The following is a 19,335-nucleotide window of genomic DNA, read 5'->3' as shown; positions in this document are numbered from 1 at the left end:
GGCCGCCGCGGCTGAACTCCGTCTGCCGGGACAAGGTAAGTATATACACTACCGTTCAAAAGTTTGGGGTCACATTGAAATGTCCTTATTTTTGAAGGAAAAGCACTGTACTTTTCAATGAAGATAACTTTAAACTAGTCCTAACTTTAAACAAATGCACTCTATACATTGCTAATGTGGTAAATGACTATTCTAGCTGCAAATGCCTGGTTTTTTGTGCAAAATCTACAAAGGTGAATAGAGGCCCATTTCCAGCAACTATCACTCCAGTGTTCTAATGGTACAATGTGTTTGCTCATTGGCTCAGAAGGCTAATTGATGATTAGAAAACCCTTGTGCAATCATGTTCACACATCTGAAAACAGTCTAGCTCATTACAGAAGCTACAAAACTGACCTTCCTGTGAGCAGATTGAGTTTCTGGAGCATCACATTTGTGGGGTCAATTAAACGCTCAAAATGGCCAGAAAAAGAGAACTTTCATCTGAAACTCGACAGTCTATTCTTGTTCTTAGAAATGAAGGCTATTCCATGCGAGAAATTGCTAAGAAATTGAAGATTTCCTACAACGGTGTGTACTGCTCCCTTCAGAGGACAGCACAAACAGGCTCTAACCAGAGTAGAAAAAGAAGTGGGAGGCCGCGTTGCACAACTAAGCAAGAAGATAAGCACATTAGAGTCTCTAGTTTGAGAAACAGACGCCTCACAGGTACCCAACTGGCATCTTCATTAAATAGTACCCGCAAAACACCAGTGTCAACATCTACAGTGAAGAGGCGGCTGCGGGATTTTGGGCTTCAGGGCAGAGTGGCAAAGAAAAAGCCATATCTGAGACTGGCCAATAAAAGAAAAAGATTAAGATGGGCAAAAGAACACAGACATTGGACAGAGGAAGACTGGAAAAAAGTGTTGTGGACGGATGAATCCAAGTTTGAGGTGTTTGAATCACAAAGAAGAACGTTTGTGAGACGCAGAACAAATGAAAAGATGCTGGAAGAATGCCTGACGCCATCTGTTAAGCATGGTGGAGGTAATGTGATGGTCTGGGGTTGCTTTGGTGCTGGTAAGGTGGGAGATTTGTACAGGGTAAAAGGGATTCTGAATAAGGAAGGCCATCACTCCATTTTGCAACGCCATGCCATACCCAGTGGACAGCGCTTGATTGGAACCAATTTCATCCTACAACAGGACAATGACCCTAAACACACCTCCAAATTGTGCAAGAACTATTTACAGCAGAAGCAGGCAGCTGGTATTCTATCGGTAATGGAGTGGCCAGCGCAGTCACCAGATCTGAACCCCATTGAGCTGTTGTGGGAGCAGCTTGACCGTATGGTACGCCAGAAGTGCCCATCCAACCAATCCAACTTGTAGGAGATGCTTCTAGAAGCGTGGGGTGCAATTTCACAAGCTTACCTCAACAAATTAACAGCTAGAATGTCAAAGGTGTGCAATGCTGTAATTGCTGCAAAAGGAGGATTCTTTGACGAAAGCAAAGTTTGATGTAAAAACAATGTTATTTCAAATACAAATCATTATTTCTAACCTTGTCAATGTCTTGACTCTATTTTCTATTCATTTCACAACGCATGGTGGTGAATAAGTGTGACTTTTCATGGAAAACACAAAATTGTTTGGGTGACCCCAAACTTTTGAACGGTAGTGTATATATATATATATATTTTTTATTTTAACACATTTCTGGATGAATTGCAGGGAAGGGCTTATATATTTAAGCCCATTGCTTTCAGTGGAACCTGCTGTATTGCCGGCTCCATTGAATTCAATGGGCAAACATCGTTCTTCTCTGCCACAGCTGTTCCAGCTGTGGCAGAGAAGAATGATTTGTCTTCTATATGTTCTCAATGGGGTCGGCGCTGCTGCCGCCGGCCCCATTGAGCGCATATAGAGAAGAGAACAGGAATCGCAGATCGCAGATAGGTGCGATCGGCGATTTCTATGGCCTATGAAGGACCGTTGGGGTTCTTGAAGCCTAAAATCACTCCTAACGCTCTCCCTATAGCAGCTTCGGCATCAGCAGCACTTTCCCTGATCTCTGTCAGAATGCATCTGTGGCGAGCCGCGGGCGGGCAGATTTTAATACTCGGGTGACACCTGATCTCGCCAGCCACTCACTGCAGGGGGGTGGTATAGGGCTTGAACGTCGCAGGTGGAAGTTGTAATGCCTTCCCTGTCTTTCTATTGGCCAGAAAAGCACGCTAACGTCTCAGAGATGAAAGTGAAAGTAACTCGAACATCGCGTGGTACTCGTCACGAGTAACGAGCATCTCGAACACGCTAATACTCGAACGAGTATCAAGCTCGGACGAGTATGCTCGCTCATCTCTAATGATAAACAGTTTAACATATGCTACACACAGTTAATGCTATGTCTGGTGATAGATTTTAATAGCCATGTATGAGATATCATGTATCACATAAAATCATGTTTGTAGTCAGAGGTTATACTTTCTGTATGTATATAGTCATGTATGCATTTACAGATTTAGTCATATAATTAGAGGCTATAGTTACATATATTGTCATATAGTAAGTTTAGTCATGTATAAGGTCACAGGTTATTATCATGTATATAGTAATGGGTTATAGTCCTGATTTGTAAGAAGCCAGTTTGGTAGTGTAGTTGTTTTATATAACTCACTTTTTATAGGAGATCTGATTATTGCTGTTGTAGATAGAGAAACTGCAAAAAATGCATCATCAGCATCACACTAATGTACAGATATAAGTTGCTCCGAGACTATGAGCTTTATATGCTGTAAAAGGGGGGCTACTTACCAAGTAACTTAAAGGAGTTGTCCCGCGAAAGCAAGTGGGTCTATACACTTCTGTATGGCCATATTAATGCACTTTGTAATGTACATTGTGCATTAATTATGAGCCATACAGAAGTTATCAGAAGTTATTCACTTACCTGCTCCGTTGCTAGCATCCTCGTCTCCATGGTGCCGTCTAATTTTCGGCGTCTAATCGCCAGATTAGACGCGCTTGCGCAGTCCGGGTCTTCTTCTTTTCTCAATGGGGCCGCTCGTGCAGGAGAGCGGCTCCGTGTAGCTCCGCCCCGTCACGTGCCGATTCCAGCCAATCAGGAGGCTGGAATCGGCAATGGACCGCACAGAAGCCCTGCGGTCCACCGAGGGAGAAGATCCCGGCGGCCATCTTCAGCCGGTAAGTAAGAAGTCACCGGAGCGCGGGGATTCAGGTAAGCGCTGTGCAGATTTTTTTTTAGGTCCCTGCATCGGGTTTGTCTCGCGCCGAACGGGGGGGCTGTTGAAAAAAAAAAAAACCGTTTCGGCGCGGGACAATCCCTTTAACATGCAGAATGAAAGACTTCTCCAGAAGGTCATTTTGGTTTATACCTGTAAAGTCTCATACCATTAATTAAGAAATTAAATACAAATTACATTTAAAGTAAAACATAGTGAAGATGCTTTTTTTCTCTGTTCTCCATACTCTGCTTGGAGAGCTCAGCTGTACAACAGCTGGGCACTCCGAGCAGAGGACAGCTGGATGCAGAAGACAAGCGGGGCCACCCCACTTGTCTTCTGCATCCTCTGCTCAGAGCGCTCGGCTATATAACAGTTACGTGCTCTGAGCAGAGAACAGCTGGGTACAGAAAATAGGCGGGGACACCCCACTTGTCTTCTGCAACCTCCACTCGCAGCGCTCAGCTGTATAACGGCCGGGCGATCCGAGCAGGAAACAGATGGATGCAGAAGACAAACGGCCCCACTTGTCTTCTGCATCCTCCGCTTGGAGTGCAAGGTGATCACTTAATGTTTGAGTGAACATCTTGTGCTGTAAAAGACACAACGATTATCGCTCAAAAGCCGCTCAATAGACATCTTTTGAGCGATAATCGTTGTGTCTAAATGGGCCTTTACCCATTGGATTTTTGCAGATTTATTTGTCTCAATCTCTTATCTAATTATAATGACAAGGAAAACTGGGACAGGAAGATGCATCTTCCAGTTATCACACCCACAGTATGCTAAATATCCTTTCCGATAGCACACTGGCAGCGGGGCAGTGAAGCACCTCTAAATCAATTTGTGCAAGCCCTGGCTACTTATCAAGCTTAGGCACCCAGGGACTAGGTCAAAGGGACCAGTGCCATGTCTGAGTACATCCACGCAGGAGCTGACACACTCTTGGGCTATCATGGATAAGTACTGCCTGTGACTGTGTCCTACCCTATGCTTTTGCTACAAGCCCCGATGGGCTGAAAAAACTATGCCACACTTCTGTTAGACTTCCCTTGCCATTAGTTGTGGTGATGCTGCGATGGCATTGCGCTTGACAGCCATGAGCTGCAGAGCTGTCATCCATTGCGGTTGTATAACTGCGGTCATAGGGAACTACTGTTCTCAAGCTCCTTAACAGTCTGTCCTGATAGTGTAGCATTTTCAAGTCCCTCTCCACTGCTGTAATGAGATTTATCATTTTGCCCTTGTAGTGGGGATCAAGGAGGGTGGCCACCATGAATGATCTGATGTTTTGATGTGGGCTATGCAACAGTCTTTCTGCAAGCACTGCAGCATAAAAGCACTTATACGCCCCAAAGTGCCAAAGGTGATAGCCCAAATTCCTCGGGGTCAGGCGTAAGAGTTTCCTGTGGCTGATTCCACCACCCACATAGAATAGCTGTGGTTAGTGATGGATGGAAGGAACATTATGTAGTCCCCTCCCCTGCCTCTGGTCCTATATTATCTTATCCACTCCTTCTTTATACTTCCCCATGGGTGGAAAAACATGTTGGAGAAGACGCCACCTTTTCTTGCCCAATGCCACCCTTCCTGCGGTGTTGAATAATGGCATACTCGCCAAACAATTGGGAGATTGGTATTCCATTTTCCTCCACCTGTGACAACAACACATCATTATCCCTGAGGCACTGTAGTGTCTGTTCCAGCAGGCAGACAACAGGGATGGCCATACTAATCAGTGTGTCATCACAAGTGGTACAAATGTCTTTGACCTATAGGCACTCTATAGGTGTCAAGTGACTAATCTCCATATAGCATCTGCTAATGTCATACACATCTGGTACTCTGTGATTGTTCTCTGCAACATATGCAATGTACAATTCCACCATATAGGCACATCACAGATGAGACAGTTGGATGGTAGCCCAACCTGTAGCTATGTCTCCGCCGGACAAGAGCCAGCTGGGTGTGAACGCTGAAAGTGGAAGCACAGTTTCCTGGCCTTTTCTAGCACTGAAAGTAAATCTGGGTAATTGTTTAGGAAATGCTGCACATCATCACACGAGCCAGGCAAGGTAGATGTGTGAGATTGCCGAGGTGAAGGGCTGCCTGCAGGTTGGCCTACTGTCATACACATGACCTTGCCTGCTTTCAGATTGTTCAGGGTCAGCCATGTGTCAGCTTGGACCTGCAAAGCCATCAGCTCTTTGACCATGTGGCTGCACTACCCTAGACATATGAGGTTAGGACATCATTTTATCATTTACCATGTGCACTGCTGGTTGGAGGTTACATTTTTTCACTTATGGATATCTGTGCCAATGTGGAGGAAAGGTTGTATGAAGAAGTGGAGAAAAAGAAGCAGGATGAGGAGGAGAGGGGTGAGGAGTGGATAAACAAGGATGAATGTCACACAACTCTTGGAGGAACCATTAAACAACTTTATGCCCCTCCTAAAGCACATTGACCCAATGTGCTGTTAAGGATGTGTAAATAAAGCAGATTGAATAATACCTCAGCAGCGCCACCTATTGAAGGATGGCAGCATTTCTTCAAATCCATGTCAGACCCTTTCTACTGGTCTTTATAACAATGACTGCGAATAGGAAACCAAGACAGAAAACCATACACATACAGCTGTTATGGGGTTTGTGCCCCCCATTAGTGTGCAGAAGGTTTCTGGCTTAGCTGGTGAGAGGCCTGTAACGTGGGTGAAGAGGGTGGTCATAAAACCCATGGCCATGCTTGGTGGATCATGTTTCCGTGGTGAGGTGTGCCCTGCCACTGACAAAATTCTTCAATGCCATATGCACATGATCACTTACATAGTGGTGCAGGGCAGGGAAAGCCCTTTGAACAAAGGAATGGCAGCTGTTACTGTGGGTTAGCATTTAGCATCATGTTGTGGAAGGCGTGTGTTTCCACTAGCCTGAAGGGCAATATTTCTATTGCAAGAACCTGTGCAATGCTTGTGTTCAGGCTCTGTGCTTGTGGGCGGTTGGAGTGGAATTTTTTTTTTACATTCCCATAGTTGGGAGATGGAGGGCTGGCTGCTGAACTGAGATCTACTGAAATATGGGGTAGATATCAATTTCGGTGAAGTTGGTGGTGATGTTGGCGCCACGACTTCCATATCTGTATAGAGAAGTCAGAGTAAATGACTTTTAAAAATAGCCCCATGAGTTAACGTTTTACCAGCTTACCTTGTTGAACACAACTCTTTTGGCATGGCGACTTTGGTGTTCTATATCCCATTGGTGCTGAGACAGAAGCCATGGACCCCAATGTCATTGATTTCCCATACAGATCAACAATTCAAACTCTGTAACTATTGGTCATATGGAAATATACTGTATGATCCTTTAATCCTCTGCTATTATCTGTAGTTTTTGTCACCAGATGTAATATATAGGGTATAAACCAAATGTTGGAATCTTCTATAGCCACATGAGAAGAAAGACTCCCAAATTAAGAAATGCTTATAAAGTCCATGTAAAGTCTCCATGATATCATCACATGTACCTGGGTAAGAGGATCTGTCAGCTCCGGTGCCGCTGGATGTAATGGTAACGCTTCTATTTACATTATTTATTTTCTCATCCTCCACATGAATCACAATCTTGTGTTCCTAATTAATTGACCGGTATGATGAAATAGCAAACTAATTATACCAGTCATTACAGCACTGAGTTAATTAGCAAAACAACTCCAGAAATGTCATTAACTAATGTGTCAGTGGTTCCCTCCTCAGGAGACAATATACCAGTGGCAAAGATGTCTCATTATGAAATAACTAACGTGACACCATGCATACACAGGCATGGGCCATGATTGTATGGACTATGTATAAGGCAGAAGGGTGATTGCTGAAGGACCATGATATTTAGAGATGGTAGAATCCAGTCACCAACCTCACGGAAAATCAGCAAAGAATTGACTGACTTTTAAAGGCAGAGCTGGGGATTCAGTACGCAAGGCATGTAACATTCTGCGCATTCCCCCCAACCCAGGTAAAACATATTTAGAACTGCAGAAATGCATCCTAATCATAGCAGTTATACAAATACCAATATTACCCCCATAGAGTGAGCACACCAGCACTGTGCAAGTGCCCTGCCGACCATGTACGTAATTACAGTGCTGTTATATCCAGTGATCACAAGTGACATCTTCGCTAACTGTAGTTCTTCACTTTTTTCTTTTCCATTTGACCCAGACCACCATGATGCCTTCTCCCAGCTATGACTTGTAAGAGCAGAGTTTGCGACTAATATATTTTGGCTCCTCACTTTTACAGCATCCCACCAACCTTTTACCACCATACACAAAACTCTTCATACTGGTGATAACCCCAATTCTGTAGCTTCTGGTGCCCTACCTGCTGTATGCAATGGTGCTCCTATATTGTGCCTAAGAAATAATGTTGTTATAGCTTTAATTATGTCACTTCCAAAAAAAAATTGTTGACATATAGAAAGCCTTCCTGTAACAATTATGGAAGATAGATAGTGTCACTAAAAGTAATAGTGGCAGATTGTACCCCATATTTTACCAAAACAACAATAGTGCCATCTTTTGTGCCTCCATATAGTAATATGGCCACCATTGTGCCTCTTACAGTGTGATAATTCCTCCTTGTGTATACAACTACTATAATACTGCCTCCTATGTACAAGAATATAACTACTATAATACTGCTCCTATGTACAAGAATATAACTACTATAATACTGCCCCCTATATACAAGAATATAACTACTATAATACTGCCCCCTATGTACAAGAATATAACTACTATAATACTGCCCCCTATGTACAAGAATATTACTACTATAATACTGCCTCCTATGTACAAGAATATAACTACTATAATACTGCCCCTATGTACAAGAATATAACTACTATAATACTGCCCTTATGTACAAGAATATAACTACTGTAATACTGCCTCCTATGTACAAGAATATAACTACTATAATACTGCTCCTATGTACAAGAATATAACTACTATAATACTGCCTCCTGTGTGCAAGAATATAACTACTATAATACTGCCTCTTATGTACAAGAATATAACTACTATAATACTGCCCCCTATGTACAAGAATATAACTACTACAATACTGCTCCTATGTACAAGAATATAACTACTATAATACTGCTCCCCTATGTACAAGAATATAACTACTATAATACTGCCTCCTGTGTGCAAGAATATAACTACTATAATACTGCCTCTTATGTACAAGAATATAACTACTATAATACTGCCCCCTATGTACAAGAATATAACTACTATAATACTGCTCCCCTGTGTACAAGAATATAGCTACTATAACACTGCCCCCTATGTACAAGACTATAACTACTATAATACTGCTCCTATGTACAAGAATATAACTACTATAATACTGCCCCCTATGTACAAGAATATAACTACTATAATACTGCCCCTTATGTACAAGAATATAACTACTATAATACTGCCCCCTAAGTACAAGAATATAACTACTATAATACTGCTCCTATGTACAAGAATATAACTACTATAATACTGCCCCTTATGTACAAGAATATAACTAGTATAATACTGCTCCCTATGTACAAGAATATAACTACTATAATACTGCCCCCTATGTACAAGAATATAACTACTATAATACTGCTCCTATGTACAAGAATATAACTACTATAATACTGCCCCTTATGTACAAGAATATAACTACTATAATGCTGCCCCCTGTGTACAAGAATATAACTACTATAATACTGCCCCCTATGTACAAGAATATAACTACTATAATACTGTCCCCTATGTACAAGAATATGACTACTATAATACTGCCTCCTATGTACAAGAATATAACTACTATAATACTGCTCCCTATGTACAAGAATATAACTACTATAATATTGCCCCCTATGTACAAGAATATAACTACTATAATACTACCCCCTATGTACAAGAATATAACTACTATAATACTGCTCCCTATGTACAAGAATATAACTACTATAATACTGCCCCCTATGTACAAGAATATAACTACTATAATACTGTCCCCTATGTACAAGAATATGACTACTATAATACTGCCTCCTATGTACAAGAATATAACTACTATAATACTGCCCCTTATGTACAAGAATATAACTAGTATAATACTGCTCCCTATGTACAAGAATATAACTACTATAATACTGCCCCCTATGTACAAGAATATAACTACTATAATACTGCTCCTATGTACAAGAATATAACTACTATAATACTGCCCCTTATGTACAAGAATATAACTACTATAATGCTGCCCCCTGTGTACAAGAATATAACTACTATAATACTGCCTCCTATGTACAAGAATATAACTACTATAATACTGCCCCTTATGTACAAGAATATAACTAGTATAATACTGCTCCCTATGTACAAGAATATAACTACTATAATACTGCCCCCTATGTACAAGAATATAACTACTATAATACTGCTCCTATGTACAAGAATATAACTACTATAATACTGCCCCTTATGTACAAGAATATAACTACTATAATGCTGCCCCCTGTGTACAAGAATATAACTACTATAATACTGCCCCCTATGTACAAGAATATAACTACTATAATACTGTCCCCTATGTACAAGAATATGACTACTATAATACTGCCTCCTATGTACAAGAATATAACTACTATAATACTGCTCCCTATGTACAAGAATATAACTACTATAATATTGCCCCCTATGTACAAGAATATAACTACTATAATACTACCCCCTATGTACAAGAATATAACTACTATAATACTGCCCCCTATGTACAAGAATATAACTACTATAATATTGCCCCCTATGTACAAGAATATAACTACTATAATACTACCCCCTATGTACAAGAATATAACTACTATAATGCTGCCCTCTTTTTACAAGTATATAACTACTATATAGGTGTTCTGATAATGAGATAGCCAATGAAAGGTTTGTTCTAGAAAACTGGAAGTATTAGTCTTTTTTTAGGCTTAGTGATCAGTAGGGAAAACTGTAGGATTTTAGGATTCTTTTTATATAGATCAAAACATAAAAAAACTGTAACTGTTTTTTTCAAACGTATGTTTAGCATAAAAATTTGATTTACACAAGAGGAGGGTTTTTGAGGACACATTCCTTGTACATTACTTACTTGGTATAGTGAATAGAGATGAGCGAGCACCAAAATGCTCGGGTGCTCGTTACTCAGAACGAACTTTTCGCGATGCTCGAGGGTTCGTTTCGAATAACGAACCCCATTGAAGTCAATGGGCGACCCGAGCATTTTTGTATTTCGCCGATGCTCGCTAAGGTTTTCATGTGTGAAAATCTGGGCAATTCAAGAAAGTGATGGGAACGACACAGCAACGGATAGGGCAGGCGAGGGGCTACGTGTTCGGCTGCATCTCAAGTTCACAGGTCCCACTATTAAGCCACAATAGCGGCAAGAGTGGGCCCCCCCCCCTCCCAAAAACTTTTACTTCTGAAAAGCCCTCATTAGCATGGCATACCTTAGCTAAGCACCACACTAGCTACAACAAAGCACAATCACTGCCTGGATGACACTCCGCTGCCACTTCTCCTGGGTTACATGCTGCCCAACCCCCCCCCCCCCCGCACGACGCAGTGTCCACAGCGCACAACAAACTGTCCCTGCGCAGCCTTCAGCTGCCCTCATGCCACACCACCCTCATGTCTATTTAGAAGTGCGTCTGCCATGAGGAGGAACCGCAGGCACACACTGCAGAGGGGTTGGCACGGCTAGGCAGCGACCCTCTTTAAAAGGGGCAGGGCGATAGCCCACAATGCTGTACAGAAGCAATGAGAAATCCAATCCTGTGCCACCGCCATCAGGAGCTGCACACGTGGGCATAGCAATGGGGAACCTATGTGCCACACACTATTCATTCTGTCAAGGTGTCTGCATGCCCCAGTCAGACTGGTAATATGTACCTTAACAGTAACCGCGTTGGTGGTAATGTGGTGGTGACTGCGGACCTAGTAGCGTGGTTTTATTTTGTTGGTTTTCGGAATGTGGCCAGGATTAAGTGGGCCGTGGCGGGGGGATGTTTTTGAGGCACTACGTGTCCTCTCCACGTGTCCGTGGTTATATGCACCTTAACAGTAACCGCGTTGGTGGTAATGTGGTGGTGACTGCGGACCTAGTAGCGCGTTTTTATTTTGTTGGTTTTCGGAATGTGGCCAGGATTAAGTGGGCCGTGGCGGGGGGATGGTGGGGGGGCTCTCTTGTAGTGTCGGTAAAGGTGAAATTCTTGGACTGCCACCAGACGAACAAATGCAAAGGCATTTGCCAAGAATGTTTTCCCTGTTGGAGGAGGAGGGGGATGTTTTTGAGGCACTACGTGTCCTCTCCACGTGTCCATGATTATATGCACCTTAACAGTAACCGCGTTGGTGGTAATGTGGTGGTGACTGCGGACCTAGTAGCACGGTTGTATTTTGTTGGTTTTCGGAATGTGGCCAGGATTAAGTGGGCCGTGGCGGGGGGATGGTGGGGGGCTCTCTTGTAGTGTCGGTAAAGGTGAAATTCTTGGAGTGCCACCAGACGAACCAATGCAAAGGCATTTGCCAAGAATGTTTTCCCTGTTGGAGGAGGAGGGGGATGTTTTTGAGGCACTACGTGTCCTCTCCACGTGTCCGTGGTTATATGCACCTTAACAGTAACCGCGTTGGTGGGAAATGGCCTCACCGCCATCATGTCTTTGGGAAGCCTCTGTTTCCACACCCCAGAGACATACCATTAGCAGCGGTATAGGCAGAGCCCATAATTCGTAACATTTCAGCCGTAGCATTAGGACAGGCCCCACTAACATATCACTAGCAGCATTATAGCGGGAGCGCAGTCTTCGTTCCATGTCAGCAATAGTAGCACTCAAGACAGGCCCCAGTAACAATTCTGAAGCAGCAGTATAGTGGGAGCGCAGTCTTAGTTCCATTTCAGTAGCTGCAGTATAGCCAAGGCCCAAGTTACATTTATGTAGCTAAAGTGTGGGCCAACCCCACACACACTTCTGTACCATGAGTGCAGGCGAAGAACATACAAATTGCTATGATTACACTGTAGGTGAGGGCCCCAAAAAATTGGTGTACCAACAGTACTAATGTACCTCAGTAAAAATTGGCCATGCCCAACCAAGATGGCAGGTGAAACCCATTAATCGCTTTGGTTAATGTGGCTTAAATGGTAACTAGGCCTGGAGGCAGCCCAGTTTAACGAAAAATTGGTTCAAGTTAAAGTTTCAACGCTTTTAAGAGCATTGAAACATATAAAAATTGTTTAGAAAAATTAGATGAGTGAGCCTTGTGGCCCTAAGAAAAATTGCCCGTTCAGCGTGATTACGTGAGGTTTCAGGAGGAGGAGCAGGAGGAGGAGGAGGAGGAGGAATATTAGACACAGATTGATGAAGCAGAAATGTCCCCGTTTTGGATGGTGAGAGAGAACGTAGCTTTCATCCGCGGGTGCAGCCTACGTATTGCTTACGTATCGCTGCTGTCCGCTGGTGGAGAAGAGAAGTCTGGGGAAATCCAGGCTTTGTTCATCTTTATGAGTGTTAGCCTGTCGGCACTGTCGGTTGACAGGCGGGTACGCTTATCTGTGATGATTCCCCCAGCCGCACTAAACACCCTCTCCGACAAGACGCTAGCCGCAGGACAAGCAAGCACCTCCAGGGCATACAGCGCGAGTTCAGGCCACGTGTCCAGCTTCGACACCCAGTAGTTGTAGGGGGCAGAGGCGTCACCGAGGATGGTCGTGCGATCGGCTACGTACTCCCTCACCATCCTTTTACAGTGCTCCCGCCGACTCAGCCTTGGCTGGGGAGCGGTGACACAGTCTTGCTGGGGAGCCATAAAGCTGGCCAGGCCCTTAAAGACTGTTGCACTGCCTGGGCTGTACATGCTGCTCGATCTACGCACCTCCCCTGCTACCTTGCCCTCGGAACTGCGCCTTCTGCCACTACCGCTGTCGGATGGGAATTTTACCATCAGCTTGTCCGCCAGGGTCCTGTGGTATAGCAACACTCTCGAACCCCTTTCCTCTTCGGGAATGAGAGTGGGAAGGTTCTCCTTATAGCGTGGGTCGAGCAGTGTGTACACCCAGTAATCCGTAGTGGCCAGAATGCGTTGAATGCGAGGGTCACGAGAAAGGCATCCTAACATGAAGTCAGCCATGTGTGCCAGGGTACCTGTACGCAACACATGGCTGTCCGCACTAGGAAGATCACTTTCAGGATCCTCCTCCTCCTCCTCAGGCCATACACGCTGAAATGATGACAGGCAAGCAGCATGGGTACGGTCAGCAGTGGGCCAAGCTATCTCTTCCCCCTCCTCCTCATCCTCCTCATGCTCCTCCTCCTCCTCCTGAACGCGCTGAGATATAGACAGGAGGGTGCTCTGACTATCCAGCGACATACTGTCTTCCCCCGGCTCGGTTTCCGAGCGCAAAGCGGCTGCCTTTATGGTTTGCAGGGAAGTTCTCAAGATGCATAGCAGAGGAATGGTGACGCTAATGATTGCAGCATCGCCGCTCACCACCTGGGTAGACTGCTCAAAGTTTCGAAGGACCTGGCAGATGTCTGCCAACCAGGCCCACTCTTCTGAAAAGAATTGAGGAGGCTGACTCCCACTGCACCGCCCATGTTGGAGTTGGTATTCCACTATTGCTCTACGCTGCTCATAGAGCCTAGCCAACATGTGGAGCATAGAGTTCCACCGCGTGGGCACGTCGCACAGCAGTCGGTGCACTGGCAGATTAAAGCGATGTTGCAGGGTGCGCAGGGTGGCAGCGTCCGTGTGGGACTTGCGGAAATGTGCGCAGAGCCGGCGCACCTTTACGAGCAGGTCTGACAAGCGTGGGTAGCTTTTCAGAAAGCGCTGAACCACCAAATTAAAGACGTGGGCCAGGCATGGCACGTGCGTGAGGCTGCCGAGCTGCAGAGCCGCCACCAGGTTACGGCCGTTATCACACACGACCATGCCCGGTTGGAGGCTCAGCGGCGCAAGCCAACGGTCGGTCTGCTCTGTCAGACCCTGCAGCAGTTCGTGGGCCGTGTGCCTCCTATCTCCTAAGCTGAGTAGTTTCAGCACGGCCTGCTGACGCTTGCCCACCGCTGTGCTGCCACGCCGCGCGACACCGACTGCTGGCGACGTCCTGCTGCTGCTGACACATCTAGATTGCGAGACAGAGGTTGAGGAGGAGGAGGAGGGTGCTTTAGTGGAGGAAGCATACACCGCCGAACATACCACCACCGAGCTGGGGCCCGCAATTCTGGGGGTGGGTAGGACGTGAGCGGTCCCAGGCTCTGACTCTGTCCCAGCCTCCACTAAATTCACCCAATGTGCCGTCAGGGAGATGTAGTGGCCCTGCCCGCCTGTGCTTGTCCACGTGTCCGTAGTTAAGTGGACCTTGCCACTAACCGCATTGGTGAGGGCGCGTACAATGTTGCGGGAGACGTGGTCGTGCAGGGCTGGGACGGCACATCGGGAAAAGTAGTGGCGACTGGGAACTGAGTAGCGCGGGGCCGCCGCCGCCATCATAGCTTTGAAGGACTCCGTTTCCACAACCCTATACGGCAGCATCTCAAGGCTGATAAATTTGGCTATGTGGACGGTTAAGGATTGAGCGTGTGGGTGCGCGGCGGCGTACTTGCGCTTGCGCTCCAACAGTTGCGCTAGCGACGGCTGGACGGTGCGGTGCGAGACATTGCTGGATTGGGCCGAGGACAGCGGAGGTGAGGGTATTGGTGCAGGCCATGAGACGGTTGTGCCTGTGTCCTGAGAGGGGGGTTGTATCTCAGTGGCAGGTTGGGGCACAGGGGGAGAGGCAGCGGTGCAAACCGGAGGCGGTGAACGGCCTTCGTCCCACCTTGTGGGGTGCTTGGCCATCATATGTCTGCGCATGCTGGTGGTGGTCAGGCTGTTGGTGGTGGCTCCCCGGCTGATCTTGGCGCGACAAAGGTTGCACACCACTGTTCGTCGGTCATCAGGCGTCTCTGTGAAAAACTGCCAGACCTTAGAGCACCTCGGCCTCTGCAGGGTGGCATGGCGCGAGGGGGCGCTTTGGGAAACACTTGGTGGATTATTCGGTCTGGCCCTACCTCTACCCCTGGCCACCGCACTGCCTCTTGCAACCTGCCCTGCTGCTGCCCGTGCCTCCCCCTCTGAAGACCTGTCCTGAGTAGGCGTTGCACACCAGGTGGGGTCAGTCACCTCATCGTCCTGCTGCTCTTCCTCCGAATCCTCTGTGCGCTGCTCCCTCGGACTTACTGCCCTTACTACTACCTCACTGCAAGACAACTGTGTCTCATCGTCATCGTCCTCCTCACCCACTGAAAGGTCTTGAGACAGTTGCCGGAAGTCCCCAGCCTCATCCCTCGGACCCCGGGAATTTTCCAATGGTTGGGCATCAGTGACGATAAACTTCTCTGGTGGTAGAGGAACCACTGCTGCCCAATCTGAGCAGGGGCCCGAGAAAAGTTCCTGGGAGTGTTCCCGCTCCTGAGCATGTGTCATTGTAGTGGAGTGAGGAGGCTGGGAGTAAGGAGGAGCAGCAGACAGAGGATTCGGATTTGCAGCACTGGACGGCACAGAACTCTGGGTGGATGATAGCTTGCTCGAAGCACTTTCTGCCATCCAGGACAGGACCTGCTCACACTGCTAATTTTCTAATAAAGGTCTCCCGCGTGGACCCATTAATTGGGCGATGAATGTGGGGACGCCAGAAACGTGCCTCTCTCCTAATCGCGCAGCAGTCGGCTGCGACACACCTGGATCAGGAGCTCGGCCTGTGCCCACACCCTCACTTGGCCCTCCGCGTCCACGTCCTCTAGGCCTACCCCTACCCCTCAGCATGCTGTATTACCAGTGATTTGATTTCCCAGGCAGGAAATAAATTGGCGCAAGCCTGCAGGCCAAATATAATTTTTTTGCTTTTTTGCAAAGGGAAGGCCCCACTGCGGATATTCAATGAACAATATGTTTAATAACTGTGGTGTTGCCCTGAAAAAGTGTCACACAACTTTAGTGTAGCAGAGTTATTAACTCTGGCAGAGCAGGTATTTGCCAGTCAGGAAAGACAAAGGCGCAAGCCTGCAGTAAACCGTAGCTGGTTGCGTTTGCTTTTTGTATGTTCTCCACGCAGCACACACGTTCATGGAGACCTTAGGACTGACACAGGCAGGCCAAATATAATTTTTTCGCAAGTTTGCAAAGGGAGGGCCCCACTGCGGATATTCAATGAACAATACGTTTAATAACTGTGGTGTGGCCCTGAAAAAGTGTCACACAACTTTAGTGTAGCAGAGTTATTAACTCTGGCAGAGCAGGTATTTGCCAGTCAGGAAAGACAATGGCGCAGGCCTGCAGTAAACCGTAGCTGGTTGCGTCTGATTTTTGTACGTTGTCCACGCAGCACACACGTACACGGAGACCTTAGGACTGACACAGGCAGGCCAAATATAATTTTTTCGCAATTTTGCAAAGAGAGGGCCCCACTGCAGATATTCAATGAACAATAACTGTGTTGTGGCCCTGCCTACACAATTCTGTCCCTGTAGTATCAATGGAGGGTGCAATGCTCTGCACAGACGATTTTTTGGAAAAAAAAAAAATGCAACACTGCTAACAGCAGCCAGCACAGTACTGCACACGGTTAAATTTGGCCCTAGAAAGGACCGTTGAGGTTCTTGAAGGCTACACTCACTCCTAACACTCTCCCTGCCTAAGCACCACTTCTGTCCCTAATACCGGGTGCAATGCTCTGCACTGCCGATTTTGAGAAAAAAAAATGAAAAATTTTCCACTGCTAACAGCAGCCTGCACACACGTAGATGTGGCCCTAAGAAGGACCGTTGGGGTTCTTGAAGCCTACACTCACTACAAACACTCTCCCTACAGCAACTCCAATAGAACAGCACTTTCCCTCACTAACTCACACGGCATCTGAGCCGAGCCGCGGGAGGGGCCGACTTTTATACTCGGGTGACATCTGATCTCCCCAGCCACTCACAGCAGGGGGGTGGTATAGGGCTTGAACGTCACAGGGGGAAGTTGTAATGCCTTCCCTGTCTTTCAATTGGCCAGAAAAGCGCGCTAACGTCTCAGAGAGGAAACTGAAAGTAACCCGAACATCGCGTGGTACTCGTTACGAGTAACGAGCATCCCGAACACCCTAATATTCGCACGAATATCAAGCTCGGACGAGTACGTTCGCTCATCTCTAATAGTGAACTCTTTTTTATCTGCTTGATTCATAACGCAGCCTTCACAAGCCACTTAGTTTAGAAGATTATTACATGTTCTCTTGCCCTGCTGATGTTCAGGATTCAGTTCTGTGTTCGCCAGTTTGTGAATCATTGTTTTCTAGTTAATTGTTCTTTTAGTCATCTGTAAGTAATTTATAAGTCTATTGTTTCTCTTTTCTTGTTGTACAGGTTAGGATAGGATTACTCTATTTTAGTGACACATGACTTCTCTATTTAAAGGGGTTGTCCATGGTTAAAAAACATGGCTGTGTTCATCCATGGGTTTGGTTGGCATTACAGCTCAATTCACATTCACTTCATTGGAGCTAAGCTGCAATGCCACACACAACCCAATAGATAAGGGTGGTGCTATATTTGGAAGAAAGCAGACTTTTTTTTTAACCCTAGACAACCCTTTATGGCTGAATGCACATGGCTGGATCGGATTCCGCATTCAGGATCGTGCAAGGGAATCAGACCTGGTGCCCCCTGTGAACCCCCTGCGTACCCGTCCACAGTACAGATGATGCCACGCCGTCACTAGGCGATGATGCAAACTCTGTGGCCCGTCCGCAGTGTCAGCTGCGGACAGGCCATGGATCGGACGGCCTCCATTGACTTCAATGGAAGCCATCTGCGCAGAAATCACACTAAAATAGGACGCGCTTCGAGTCTTCCCTCCACAAGCGGAAAATCAGAACGGATTTCCGCTCGTGGACATGAAAAACAAAACGAAAAAAAAAATTTGATTTTGCATAGCATGTTATGTATGGGCAGTACTTGCTGCGGAATCTGGAGGTGGTCGTCGGCTCTGGATTCCGCAATGCAAATACGCCCGTGTGCATGGGGTCTAAAGCTTCCAAAGTAATGTAGTTTCCTTCTTTCCCTGTTTGATATTTACTTTGTTACCCCGAGTGTCATTAAACTTCTTAAATGTTAACCCTTTCCAATCCAATTTCCTTGACACCAGCATACTCCCCATCTTTTCTTTATTTTAGATGGGAAAGTGCGTTGTGGATTCCTTTAAATTACTCAATAGCAACACATAAAACGGACCTGCCATGATGACTTCATTAGCAAGGTTTTGAAAATTAAATGTGAGCTAATATATATATTATATATATAACGTCTGTGCTTGTGTATATGTATATTACAGTATGCAGGAGAGAGCTTATTTTAGTGTATAGGCCTGTTTGTTTTTATTGTTTGTGTGTCACCACTTAGTTACCATGAGTGATCATGGGACTGAATGATGCCACTCGCTGGATCTAGTGCAGCTGTTTGTAAGTTGCCTGCAGAAGATGTCATTCCAGTGTAAGTGGGAGATTGTTGTGTTCTGTTTATACCAAAACACTGTAGCGGATCTTGTCCTACAGGAGGATGGAGAGGTGGAATATTAGGAGAGATTGTTTCTGGTTTCTGGATGGTGTGTGGCACAGTAGCAAGAGCTATTATATAAAAAGGTGACCTCCAATGGGGCCACTAGCAAGTAGCCTTTTGGGCAGTCTGTGCCAGTGACTTGGTGTCATTGCTGAGAGACAGTTGGGTCCTTCAATCCTCCACCATTCTGCCAGTAGGACTCCACTAGTAGTGGAAACTGGACTAAGAGCAATTGGCTGTCAGTAGACCTGGTGTATGGACAGACCATTAATTCGGACAAGACTTAGTTCACAAGACCTCAGATGAGGCTCCTCTGAAAGAACTTTGATTTTCTTCTTGTGTTTCACCAATCGTGGGACTTTAAAGACACTGTGTGGGATGAATAAGGCCTGGACATTTCTTCTGCTTGCCATTCCTTGCAGCCCGATTATGGCC

The 19,335-nt window shown here is 45.8% G+C and overlaps 1 protein-coding gene across 1 annotated transcript in view; it reads right to left on the bottom strand.

The window, feature by feature from the left end:
* Nucleotides 1-19,335, bottom strand: part of LOC136631975 (chymotrypsin inhibitor Ani s 6-like) — a 95,432-nt gene that overhangs the window by 6,849 nt on the left and 69,248 nt on the right. The window lies entirely within an intron of this gene.

Source organism: Eleutherodactylus coqui, chromosome 6 (assembly GCF_035609145.1).
Source record: "Eleutherodactylus coqui strain aEleCoq1 chromosome 6, aEleCoq1.hap1, whole genome shotgun sequence".
NCBI classification, from domain to species: Eukaryota; Metazoa; Chordata; class Amphibia; order Anura; family Eleutherodactylidae; genus Eleutherodactylus; species Eleutherodactylus coqui.
Note: the sequence above shows the minus strand (reverse complement) of the source record. Positions and strands in the feature narration are given on the sequence as shown.